Source organism: Anguilla anguilla, chromosome 9 (genome assembly GCF_013347855.1).
Source record: "Anguilla anguilla isolate fAngAng1 chromosome 9, fAngAng1.pri, whole genome shotgun sequence".
NCBI lineage: Eukaryota > Metazoa > Chordata > Actinopteri > Anguilliformes > Anguillidae > Anguilla > Anguilla anguilla.
Genome location: NC_049209.1, coordinates 23,489,007 through 23,501,160, shown reverse-complemented (window position 1 = coordinate 23,501,160; position 12,154 = coordinate 23,489,007). Strand labels below are relative to the sequence as shown.

Genomic DNA, 12,154 nt, shown 5'->3' with positions numbered 1-12,154 from the left:
CTGTATTCGGATAGAAGACTGGAAGTGGGTGTGGTTTATACTGGAAGTCACGTTAAATCGGGCAAATGTTGTATTTTCTAACCTAATATTCATTGGCAATGCAATAGTTGTGCCTTCAAAGCATCAAATTGATTAAATATTGGCATATAATTAATTATGAAATACTGTATATTTCCACATCCTTATACTATACTTTTCATCTCTATCTCTTTTTATTTTTAACTAAACTAAGTTTTATGAACTGCGTGAACCCCCCCGTTTAACTGGGGGACATGCTATAATAAGCTCATTTCATGCTTTGTGTACTTGACGATGGTGTTATCATCATCTAAATTAACTATTTATAACAATTATTTACGTTTAGTTTGTTCATTTTATGAAACTATAGAAGTAAAATATCAAAATTGACATATGGAACCAAAATCATCGTTTTTGACGGTGGTACCTCCCCTTAAACTGCTTTAGAATGCTGGAATTTGTAGCGCATTGATTTTAGACCTGTTAAAAGACCGAGGTGTCCCTTTACTGAGAAATAAGTTGCGAGGTAAAAATAAAAAATAAAAATAATTTTTTTTTTTTATTATTAAACAAAAAAAAACCTGGACTGGAAGAAAAAAAAAACCTGGACTGGAAAAAGAAAAAAAACCTGGACTGGAAGAAAAAAAAACCTGGACTGGAAGAAGAAAAAACCTGGACTGGAAGGGAAAAAAACCTGGACTGGAAGAATAAAAACCTGGACTGGATGAAAAAAATAACCTGGACTGGAAGAAGAAAAAACCTGGACTGGAAGGGAAAAAAACCTGGACTGGAAGAATAAAAACCTGGACTGGATGAAAAAAATACAGAGCCCCCTAAGGGTCATGGTGGGGATTTTTTTGTTTTGTTTTTTGAGCTACTTTTGCATTCCCTGGCAATGCTTTTGCATTACCTCGCAATGTTTGACATCCACAACAGTTACACGCAGGCTACCTTTCCATGCAACTCTGGTAATGCATCTTGCCCTGGCTCTACATTTTGGACGGTGTAATGGCAGGCGCCCTTTTGTAATGTCTAATGTTGATAAAAACGGAATGTCATCGCTTGCAGTGATTTGTTAACGTCGTTTTGTTAAGGGTGTTAGGTAAGGAATACACACGACGGGCTGTTCCGTTATTGTAAATTATACAACTATGCTAATGTAACGTTAAACCACCACACTATTTTCCAATAACGGGACAGCCCGGAGGGGTTTATTCCACTTATACAACGGGTTACCTACAATGACAATATATGGTTACTTTAATATTTATTGATTTTTATCGACTAAATCAGCTGAAAGTGAAATATTTTTCCGCAGCCTTTTGGGCATATTATTTTACCGTTGTCAAGCAAAACTCTGGTTGGTAGTTCTATTTGCACCGTTGTTAAGCAAAAACAACGTTAATTCATTAATTCTATGAAAACAACGATTCCATTAAGAAAAAAATAGTTCCTCCTCGTTTTATACCATACAATTATGCTAGTTACCATGTAGGCTATACCATACATTTTTTGTCATTACATTATTTAATAAAACTGCATGAAACCATAAATCAATCAAATTCAGCTCCCTAGCACTGTCTTGCTGCTGTGGTCGTGCAGTGTAGACATAACGTCTTCCAAAGATCCTCTGAAACGGGTTTTGAATGCCAGCTAGCTTTATGATAGGTTCGCCGTCACAAGGCAGCTGCTCTGTGCCGGAGTTCCAGATACTCTCTCTTTCTGCCCGCGTAACGTTAGATAGAGGCTATGAGGACTCGGCATGGAGCTGACCCCCCCCCCCCCCCCAAATCTGAATAATAACGAGCAACTTCAGGTAGAAGAAATATCTGTTTCCATCGCATTATTCGTGCTTTCCCGAATACAGTATTCGGATACATCCCTAGTACATATAGCATATGCAGTAGAGCAAAGTAAATTATTTGAATTTTTTGCCATTGGAGTGAGCAATTTGAGTGTTGTCTGGTAATTTCCAAACAAAAACACTTTTGAATAATTAAGCTTGAAAGAGTATGAAAATTACAGTTTTGTTTTTGTGTTGTGTTCCGTCTATGAGCCAGTAATGGAGTTTAAATGATCACAAGGGGATTACGTATCTAATTTACGGTAATCAATTTAGACCAAATCAAAAAAAATAAAAAAGCACAAAAAAACAGACCATGACGCCTCCTGTGATACGCTTAGTCTAGCCAAACTGGATTGGCATTATTCACACAATAGTGATGCATCAAGCAGCTTCAAGATCCTAAAATTGTTCCTTCCTAATCTTAAAGCCTATTCCAACCTAGGTAATGAACCAAAGCTAAAATGGACTCCTGATAGATTGAGTGGACAGGGTCTTGACTGTTTATTCAAGAGAATTTTGAGTAATTGTGTAATGGGAAAGGGAAAAAAAAAACATTCAGTAACATTCAGTTACTAACTATTCAGTAATCACATAAAAAATTTACTGAGTAATTGAGCAGTGGTGCAAAACAAATCTTTTTTGTAATTGGGTAATGACACAAAGGTAAATTAGAATGTAGTAGTGCAATTTTGACCTTAAGGAAATGTTCTTAAGGGGATCTATGGCCTTTAAACTACACATGGTGTAATACTGTAAAAAGGCTTGAGCAGGACATAACCCAGAAGGATTGTGAGTTTCAACATGGCCACCATCATCAAAGCTACACAGTAAGCTTGGCTGAAAGTTCTGTCGTCCTTAAGAAATCTATGATTAAACAGCCACAGATGCAGTCATTACCATTGATTTCCCTGCACAGCCCTTCTCTGTTTGCTTTGATATTTTGCGGCTCCTGAAAGCCTTTCAGAGATGTTAATTCTCTCATGCTGCGGCATCCTTTGCTGTGAAGAGACACCTTGAAAATAGCGCTGTTTTTGCATTCCCTGCAAGGAGTCTGCACGAGGAGTGTTTTTCCATCAGCTTCAATGCTTGAGACTAATTTAGAGAGGAAAAGGCGTTTTCATGTTGTAAAGGGAAGCGCTGAATGAAATGCCCTGTGCTGTAAACATGTTTGCGCATGGGGAGGCTGTGACCGCTACATGGGAAATCTGATTAATTCCGGTTGCTTAAGGCTTTCCATTTCTTTTGTAAACTCTGCTCTGTTGTTTATTCATATATTCATTCAACAAGTATTTTTAGCTATTCCAAGATCGGGGGGGAAAAAAAACATCACCAGGGGCAGAATAATTAAATAAATACAATTATTGGAAACATTGTAAGCATAACAAATTCATGTTGTGTAATTGAAAAACTGAATCGCCGGGAAAATTATATATTTTCCCCCTGTGAATAATAATTCAACATTGTCACAGTTCTAGTTTAAACTCCATGTCTACGTTTTGGTTTTTACATATTGTGTGCTTTCCAGGTCTGCAGTGGCCATCCCCTAAATTTCAGTTTTGTTTTGACAAGATATTGCAGTTCAGCCAGGCTTTGGCCTCACCCAAGAGCCACTAATAAGGAAAGTCTCTGGATTGGAATGATGGATGGAATGAAGGAATGAAGCTGAAAGTGAACTGAATTGTTTCCAAATTAGAAAAGTACCAGAAACCTCACAGACTTTCTCTCCTCTGACTTGGAGGCACTTGTATTTACATTATTATTTTGCATCATGCAAAAAAGCAAGTTGAGAACCGGTACAGTACAAACACTCCGGACCTTTAAAAATTGTCCAGTGAACTTGTAGGATTTGGAGTTCCACACTGTTGGCAACTTCCTCAGCAATCCTATCACTGTGCTTCAGCATACAGATTTTCAGTGGCAACATTATTGATGCATGACTGGAATTCACAAGTATTCTATGGCAAGAGAGTGATAAATTCAGGGAAATATATAAAAATCATATTTAAATATAAATACATATATTTACTGTCTTTTTCAAAGTTTTTTCACTACTGTTATGTGAATAAAGTTTCTGTAGTGGTTGTAATTTTCTTTCATGGAGTGTATTCTATTCCACAGTCTTGTGTAATCCTATGAATTACTTGAAACAAAAAACGATATAGACAGTGCCTGAGGGCTGGCAGTTAAAAGTAGGGCTCACAGTTAACATTTCCGCATGGTCCTCTTGAGTTAAATCTGTAATTTGAATTTAAGATTTCTCTGTTTTTTAATTATTGAACACATAGCTGTGCCAAATGACTTCAAGTATTACAATTTTAAGCTTGAATCAATCACTTTGCTCAAGGCACCCTGGGGAGAGCACCTCAATCTGCGCAATGTCAAACTGCAAAATGTCAAAATAAGGAAAAGCACAGTTCACGTACTTAATTTAGGTCTTATTTCATAACTACCATGTGGCCATCTTTTGCATGACTTCCAGAAAAAAAATTAAGTAAAAAGAAAAATATAAGAAGTTATAGACATTTCTGGGCAAAAGCAATTTTCAGCTTGTCTCACAATTAATTGTGGTCTCTTGAGTTTAATCAGGCTCCTGAACAAACAAGAAGTAGAAGAGGGAGAAAAAACAGTAATTGAAGAGAGCAGATGAAAACTTCATTACTGTGGGGCTTTTCTGTTCTTACGGGTTTCTTTAACTCTCCTGGGAGCCAGGGGGTGCGCAGACACCCGCGGGAGGCTCCCAGAAGTCAGGCCAAAGAGGAAGGGTGGGGGGGGGGGGGGGGGGCGACATGCAAGAAGACTGCAACAGTCTTCCCTACGAGCCGGGATCTGAATAGCATTCTAAACAACAACGACGCCCCAGTTCAGGTGCACTGACAAATCTCCAGATTCAATTAATATCGTCTGAAATGAGCTGGCGGGGCCTAATGGGGAGGGGTTGGCTGGCCCGGGCGTAATGGGGAGGGGTTGGCTGGCCCGGGCGTAATGGGGAGGGGTTGGCTGGCCCGGGCGTAATGGGGAGGGGTTGGCTGGCCCGGGCGTAATGGGGAGGGGTTGGCTGGCGGGGCGTAATGGGGAGGGGTTGGCTGGCCCGGGCGTAATGGGGAGGGGTTGGCTGGCCCGGGCGTAATGGGGAGGGGTTGGCTGGCCTGGGCGTAATGGGGAGGGGTTGGCTGGCCCGGGCGTAATGGGGAGGGGTTGGCTGGCCCGGGCGTGGGCTGATACAAACGGGAGGTCAGAGCTTAGCTGTGTTCTCACAGCTTGCGAGAGGATCCCCGTTGGTACCACCTGACTGTTTACATAGGACCTCTTTCATCCCCCCCATTGCACCAAATCAACAAGGACTAATTACTGTCAGCAGCAAACAGTCAACAACAATGGGCTCTTTCAGGATTCTTTTTTATTTATTTAGCTTTTTTTTTTTTTTAGTTTTTATAGAGCTGGGTTGAGCAAATTTCACCAATGATTTTGTGAGGTTTTTCCCTGTAGACCACAAGATGGACTGCTGAGTTTGAATACCATGGTATTCCGTCCATAATACTGTAGGTTTGTAAGCATTTCAATGGCTGCATAGCATAGAAGTGTAAGAGGTGAGTTTCTGTCTTAATGTCAATATATTTCTGCCTGGCAGAAATAATAAGGAGTACCTTATTCTATTACCATTGTGCATGTCTTAAGAGCAAACATACGGCACCGGATCTCCCAGTATTAAAGTGACAAGTGCTGGGCATGTTACAGCGATTTTAGTCTAACTTGAAAGTCACTCCTCGTTTATTGTGGGGGGTGAGCAGTGCCAGCATTTCAGAGAATCATGGGAGATTTTTTAAAATGGCAAACTGCTCCAATCAATAAATAAACCAGTGTGTACATGCCATGGAATTTTATTTTCTTTGATGAAATTAAATCTGAAATCCATTATCATTTTCACACACACGCGCACCCTGAAAAATCGAATTTCGCACAGCAGCCAGGAAGAGAGTGTATTTAAGGATCTCTTATTTGTTATGCTGATGATTCCATACCCTTCATTAAATTCCTCTCTGTGAATCATTCTGCGACTTGTCAGAAACCTTGCTGCAGGCAACAATAAAACTATTCGACATCATTGTTTACCGTTTTGTACATATTAAATTGACTTTTTCCCAGTGTGGTTTGTCACTACAGTGTGACAGGTGCTCCATAATACACAAGGAATGTGGTGGGGGGTGTGGGGAGGGGCGGAGGGGATGGAATAATTTCTAGACTGTAAGCTTATTTTCTCCGGAAAGATTTGTCATAGCTTTTATTTCATTAACTAATGTCAAGTTACTTGAGCAATTAACGCAGATAGTTTAATTTCACCTCGAGATGGGCCAGCTGTATCTCTCCTCATCTTTTTTTGATACCGTTCACATTGTAGCCTGTGTCTCTTTGCAAAAGACCATCACCCTGTGTTTTCCCATCGGTTGACTGGAGGGTAGATTGTGTTGCATATTCCGCTACTTACCCAGCAGATAATCTCCGATGTGGTGACACTGCCTTTGAAATTTTGACAGCCGGCGTCCAAAACAAGGCCCTGTCTGAGCCACTTAGAGAAATCCACTGGCAGGCTTTCTCCCGGTGCAGCAGTGGAGTAATTTCCACCTACCTGGCTGAACAGCAGGGGGCAATGATTGATATTCCCAGAGTCAAGATCTATTCTAGACAAACTCTGAATGAGAACTTTAAAAGTTGAATGAGAACTTTACAAAAAATATAAAAAATAGAAGAGTGAGAGAGAAATCTGTGCCCTAGCCTTGAAAAGGAAGAAGAATGGAATTGTGAAGCAAAGCCATGCATCGTGAATGTGAAAAGTCTCTTCTCTTTTCTTCCAGGGTAAGACTGTCTCTCATCACTGCTCAAAGCATACCTTGGGCTACTCTTCCCTGTTAGGAAGAACAAAAAAGCAAGCTGAAACAAGTTCACACCCCCCCCCCCCCTTTACTAAGAGTTAATATTTAAGTGGGCCATGGAAATTGGGTTTTTGTTTTCCTTTAGAGGTAATAAAAAATGTACGCAATATAAAGCATGTAGATGTACATACTGAGTGCGCACAAGATGGCCTTTTCCTTATCTGTATGTACATGAAGATATGTCTAAGAAAAAAACTCATATTTCCAACACCTTGATTTGTTCAACACAAGAGTTTTATATTCATATATGAGGTGCCATTTAAGTATCACAGTACAGAATTATGACAGTAATGGAGAATGTGGCATACCATGGCATTACGTCTTCCCTTTATTTTTATCTAGTAATAGAAAAGTAGACATCAGTGGTTAGTATTCAATTTAAGGGGACCGAGGTCATCTGATTCCACAGTATTTGAACATTTTAAGCAGGAAATCTGCAGTACGTCTTGGAGTTGGGAGATTATTCCCTTTATCTCTTTGTTTTATGAGAGAAAATACACAAACCAAAACAAAAACAAGAGCTCACACATCCCTCCCTGGAATTTTAAACCGGTTGTAAGACATAAATACTCTGTTAGTTACTCTTGTATGGTTGCACCATGAATATGAGATGTTACTCATTGCAGTATGGTTTATAGCTAGCCATATCTATTATTAATGTGATAGACCGGGATGTTTAAAGATGCATAACATCATCTTGCATTTTTTGGACTTTGAAAACAAAAATGATCGGCATGAAACAAAAATGGCAAAACTGGATTTTCCGTTCAGTGTGAAATAATGCATTTAACAATAAAATAAATAATATCCTGATCATGTCAAGCTCATTGTGTATATGTATTCAAGTTCATCAGATGTTTAACATTTGAGTAAAAATTCCCTATTTATACCTGAAAAATGGTAGGCTACCTGATGGCCAACCACCATCTTATTTTGGCTATGGCCTTTCATTGGCAGTGCTGCTTCATGACGTGGAAGTGGTCGGCTGCTGAGTGGATATAAGTAACTCTGGAGTTGCTGTGCTTTTCAGAAAAAATAAGTGAAATGCATATTTGGAATATTAAGAGGCATTGTGTAGCCATTGTCTAGGTAGGCAATTGGCAGCTGAGGTAGACTCAGAAAAATGTGTGTAATCTTGAATGCCTTTCCAGAGTAAGGAGACGCTCATTAGAATGAGTATCCATTAAAGTCAAATCAATGAACCTCAGGCAAGTATGCCTACATTAAGGAAGTAAACACTTGTATATAATTGGATTGCACATTATTTTGAAGGAAAGTGCTGGTTTTGTACCTAGTCTGTTGCACTTTACTGATGCTTAGAACGTTTTGCAAGGTATATGTTTTTAAATGTAATCAAACACTGTTTGCTCTCCCCGGAAGAAAGAGGTTGATTTCATTTTTGAAAAGTAGCAATGTAATATTTTCAATCCTTATTGAATGGCAAGAAACATTACTTCCATTTGTGCAAAACCGGGCCACTTATACTTGCAATTATGATTTGCATTTGGAAGTAAGATTGGTGTAATTTGAAGGCACCAGTTCAAATAGAATATGGTCTCATTGATTTGAATGCCTTCCAGCAATACAATAATTTCAGAACTCTATGCAAGATTGTCCCAGCCATTTTTTCTGTAATAGGCAAACTATTGGTATAGAAGTGAACAGCATGGCACAATCCTGTTGCAAGTAAAGTATCCTGAGAGAATTTCTGAATCTGAGAATTTAAAGAAATTGTATTTATATTATCTATATATTATGCATTTTTCATTGTAAAATAGTCATTCTAATTGAATTCTAATTAAATTATTCTCAAAGCAGTCTAGAGACAGACGGCTCATGCCTCGGCTTTGTACTTTGATCACTGCTCTGTAATGGAAGGGTTAATTTCATGAACCCATTTCCTTGATTATCTGCGTGAGAGACATTTACGCTGAACGATGATTGCAGTGGCATTGCATCATCCTATGGTACAAAACCAATGAAGATTCAGCTCCGCTGCTGTAAATGTCCCCCAGATCCAGGATCTTATCGAGGATCGCGTGGGCCTCCCGCAAGCTGTTGCGATAACGGCATTGAGTGACAGCTGATGTAGGGACTACCCTCGGCGTGGGTCTGAACTGGGGTTAATCAGGGAAGTGAGCACCGCAGTAGTGAGTTTTAATACGAAGAAGCTTCCGGTAGGTCATTTTCCGAAACGACGCCTTCGCACAAGTGAAGGAGGAAGGAGCTGTAAAAGGGACTGACTCTGCTTTTGTTCACTTTGCTCCCCCCCCCCCCCCCGCTCCCCACACACACAGTTCCCGGATGTGCTTTTTGCGTACCATACCATAAATGTGCTCTTTGAGGGCAATAGATTATTAGGACTGGAGTCTTTTGCTCATGTATATAGGGGATGCACACTTCGTATCTAGTGTATTATAATTTTGCGTTCATTACTGATGCTGTTGCAAGGATCAATTGTCAGGGTCTATTTATGCCCATAAAGACCAAGACCAGTATTAACCCACAGGAAGTATTGTCTACCAGCATTGCCTTTTTATTGCACTTAATCACCATTCTTGTGTTAATTTCAGTGACTGTTAGAAAACATTGTAAAAAAAAACGTGATATTTGGTATTGTTGTATTAAACACATGGATCCATGTTGAAGACTGAGCCCCACTGCGGATAGATTGAATGCTCCCCCTTGGTCCAGATTTGTGCTCTTTTGTCAATATGAAGCTGCCTGCTGTAGAGACTGTGCAGCTGTAATCTGTTCTCCGGATCTCGCCGAGGCTGATTTCCATCCCGCCGCAGCCGACGGCCAGAGCCAAAGGCAGCCCACAGGCGTGCATGCTGCAATATCGCCACCAATATCCCCAGCTCAAGCGCTGGAGAATTTCACCTCGACGCAGCCTTCGTTTTTATCCTGCAACGCTAACCGGAATTCTTAAGCGCGTTTTATAATGAATATCGGTGGCCTCTCCGTAGCGTTTGGAGACACCTGTGATCTAGGGGGAATCTAGGGAAAACGTGGTTGGTAATGATGAATTTAAATGCAAACAGCAACCCGACGCAGGCCACAAATTATAGCCATCAGTTGATAAATATGCTAGAATTGAAGCCAGGTCCCCATACTGATTGCATTGCATCCTGCGGATTTAGATTGAAAAATAAATAGTAGGTGAAAAAGAAGAACAATGGAAGTGAGTTGACATTCGTTTTCATTTTCCTGGAGGCAATGAAAACATAGGACATGTAGTACAACCTGACCACAGCTAACATTTGTTCTGCCACCTGAAAACTGCAATTTTTGCCACATTTGGCCGCAGTACACTACTACTTGCTCATATCTACCGATACGCAGGTAGTCTCTCTCTCTCTCTCTCTCTCTCTCTCTCTCTCTCTCTCTCTCTCTCACACACGCGCACGCACACGCACACGCACACGCACACTCTGTTATGCTCTCTCTCTCTCTCGCACACACCCACACCCACACCCACACACTATTTATTTACACTTTATTTTTCCACCAGATCAGGCACCTGGTAGCAGCTGCTATGATTGGCAAAAACCCATGACTGTTACTTGCCTGTGAGTGGGGTGGACATTGCCTGGTGTCCTGCTACTCCGACAGGGAGTGGAAAGAGTTGTGGTGCTGAATGGACAGCGCCCTAGAACTCAGAATTAGCAGCCCTTACTGCCTCTGCGCCATCCTTCCTGGCATCACAGTATGCATATAGAGAGTTCCTGCCCTCTCGGAAGAACAGCAGCTGTTGCTTTAATATTACCGTAATTAATATTACATAATTGTTTTACAATACTTTTTCTGCATGGAATTCCTAGCTGGAAACTGCATTCATTGCCTTCTTGTTTTCAGTATGGCCTGTGTGGTCCGTGTCATTGAATCAATAGCCCATTACTTCATGGTTTCATACGTTATCTTTTGATGGATTAATTCTACAGTCTGCGTTTATTACATGTGGCACATGTCAGAATCCTCCCTGCCATCAGCTGATTAATTTGAATGATTTTTTTTTCTTCTAAAGAAGAGTATGTAGGACATCCACAAATTACCCGTAATGAGGGCACTTGGCAGCTTTTGTGAATTGCGGGTTGGGGGTGCTGCCTGCTTATTATTTCAAATTAGACTGCAATTATAAATTTAATTGCTTTTTAATCTTGCAAATGATGCTGAATTTGACTGGTTATGCCTGGAAGTAGATGAGGCACATTGGCATTTCTGCTGCTTGATGTGATTTTGTAATAAATGAATAATTTAAAAAAGACTGCAGTCCATCAAAGATGAGAGCATAATATAGCCTATGTGGCAAGATCAACATTATACAGGGTCAATTTCCCTGTTCTGCTGAAATGTGCCGTGCAAAGGACTTGGATAGTGCTAATATTCAACACAGAGGAATTGGCTGTGACCATAGGCATTACCTCCAACACGTTTACTTATGTGTCTACTATGACAGTGTCACAGTATGTAGTAAGGGGGCAATGGCAGCACTGTTCCTGGAGGAATTTTCATTGGATCATTTAATTGTATCACAAATGTATTGTAGTTTGCATTCCCAGCACAACCTCAGTCAACCACTGTATTTATTTTTGTCAATTGCTTGTCAACTGGATTTTAAAACCACTGGATTTATTTTTGTAAATTGGCCTGTCAAAGAAATCATTGCGAAGGCACTGTGTGTTGTTAATAAATAAAGCAAGAGTTGAAAAAGTGAGAAATATGTGCTTTTCTGAACCAAGGGAAGCAAATCTTGATTTCAGTTCAATCAATATAAATTGTAACTTGTTTATTTTATTAATTCAACCTTCAAGTAGAATTACATTTTCTGTTATTGGCTTGAAAGTTGTGTGATAAAAATAGACACAGAATCAGGTTAAAAAAAAAAAAAATTCCTTTATTTAATCTGATGGTGAGAAAGCTCACTTACCCTCCCTGTAACTGTTCTTTCTGTGGTTAATATCTATATCCATTTACATTGTGCGCTATCTCTTCTTCAGCAAACCCCACGGCACAAGGTATTTAGAGACTGTTTATCACGCCCCTGTCCTCCAGGTGTCTGGAGTGTTCAAAGGCTGGCTTTATCATTGCGATGCTGTTTTGGGCTCGGAGTTTCGTCCTATGAAGGGAGATGCGAGGGCTTTGACAGCCCACCCTGCTAGCCCACTTCAGATTTAAACAAATATGTTCTTGGCAGTAGCTTTGGGAACCTAATTAGATTTAGTTCTGGTGGGATTCGTGTGCATTCCGTTGCTAAATGCAATGCTGAGTCTGCTTATTGGCACAATATGCTCCGTTGTATAAGGTCCACACTCCCTACTGTGGAGGTGTGGGCTCCTCGCCCTCTATGCTGTCAAAGCAT

The 12,154-nt window shown here is 40.3% G+C and overlaps 1 protein-coding gene and 1 long non-coding RNA gene across 2 annotated transcripts in view; both read left to right on the top strand.

Annotated features, from left to right (window-relative positions):
• The window catches only part of LOC118236085, a 44,753-nt gene extending 37,958 nt beyond the window's left edge, over nt 1-6,795 (top strand). The window contains exon 3 of the long non-coding RNA XR_004766989.1: nt 6,715-6,795. This is a non-coding gene — a long non-coding RNA (uncharacterized LOC118236085). The remainder of the gene's footprint in view (nt 1-6,714) is intronic.
• ntm (neurotrimin) overlaps nt 1-12,154 on the top strand; it is a 326,344-nt gene that overhangs the window by 60,858 nt on the left and 253,332 nt on the right. The gene's annotated exons all lie outside the window — the stretch shown is intronic.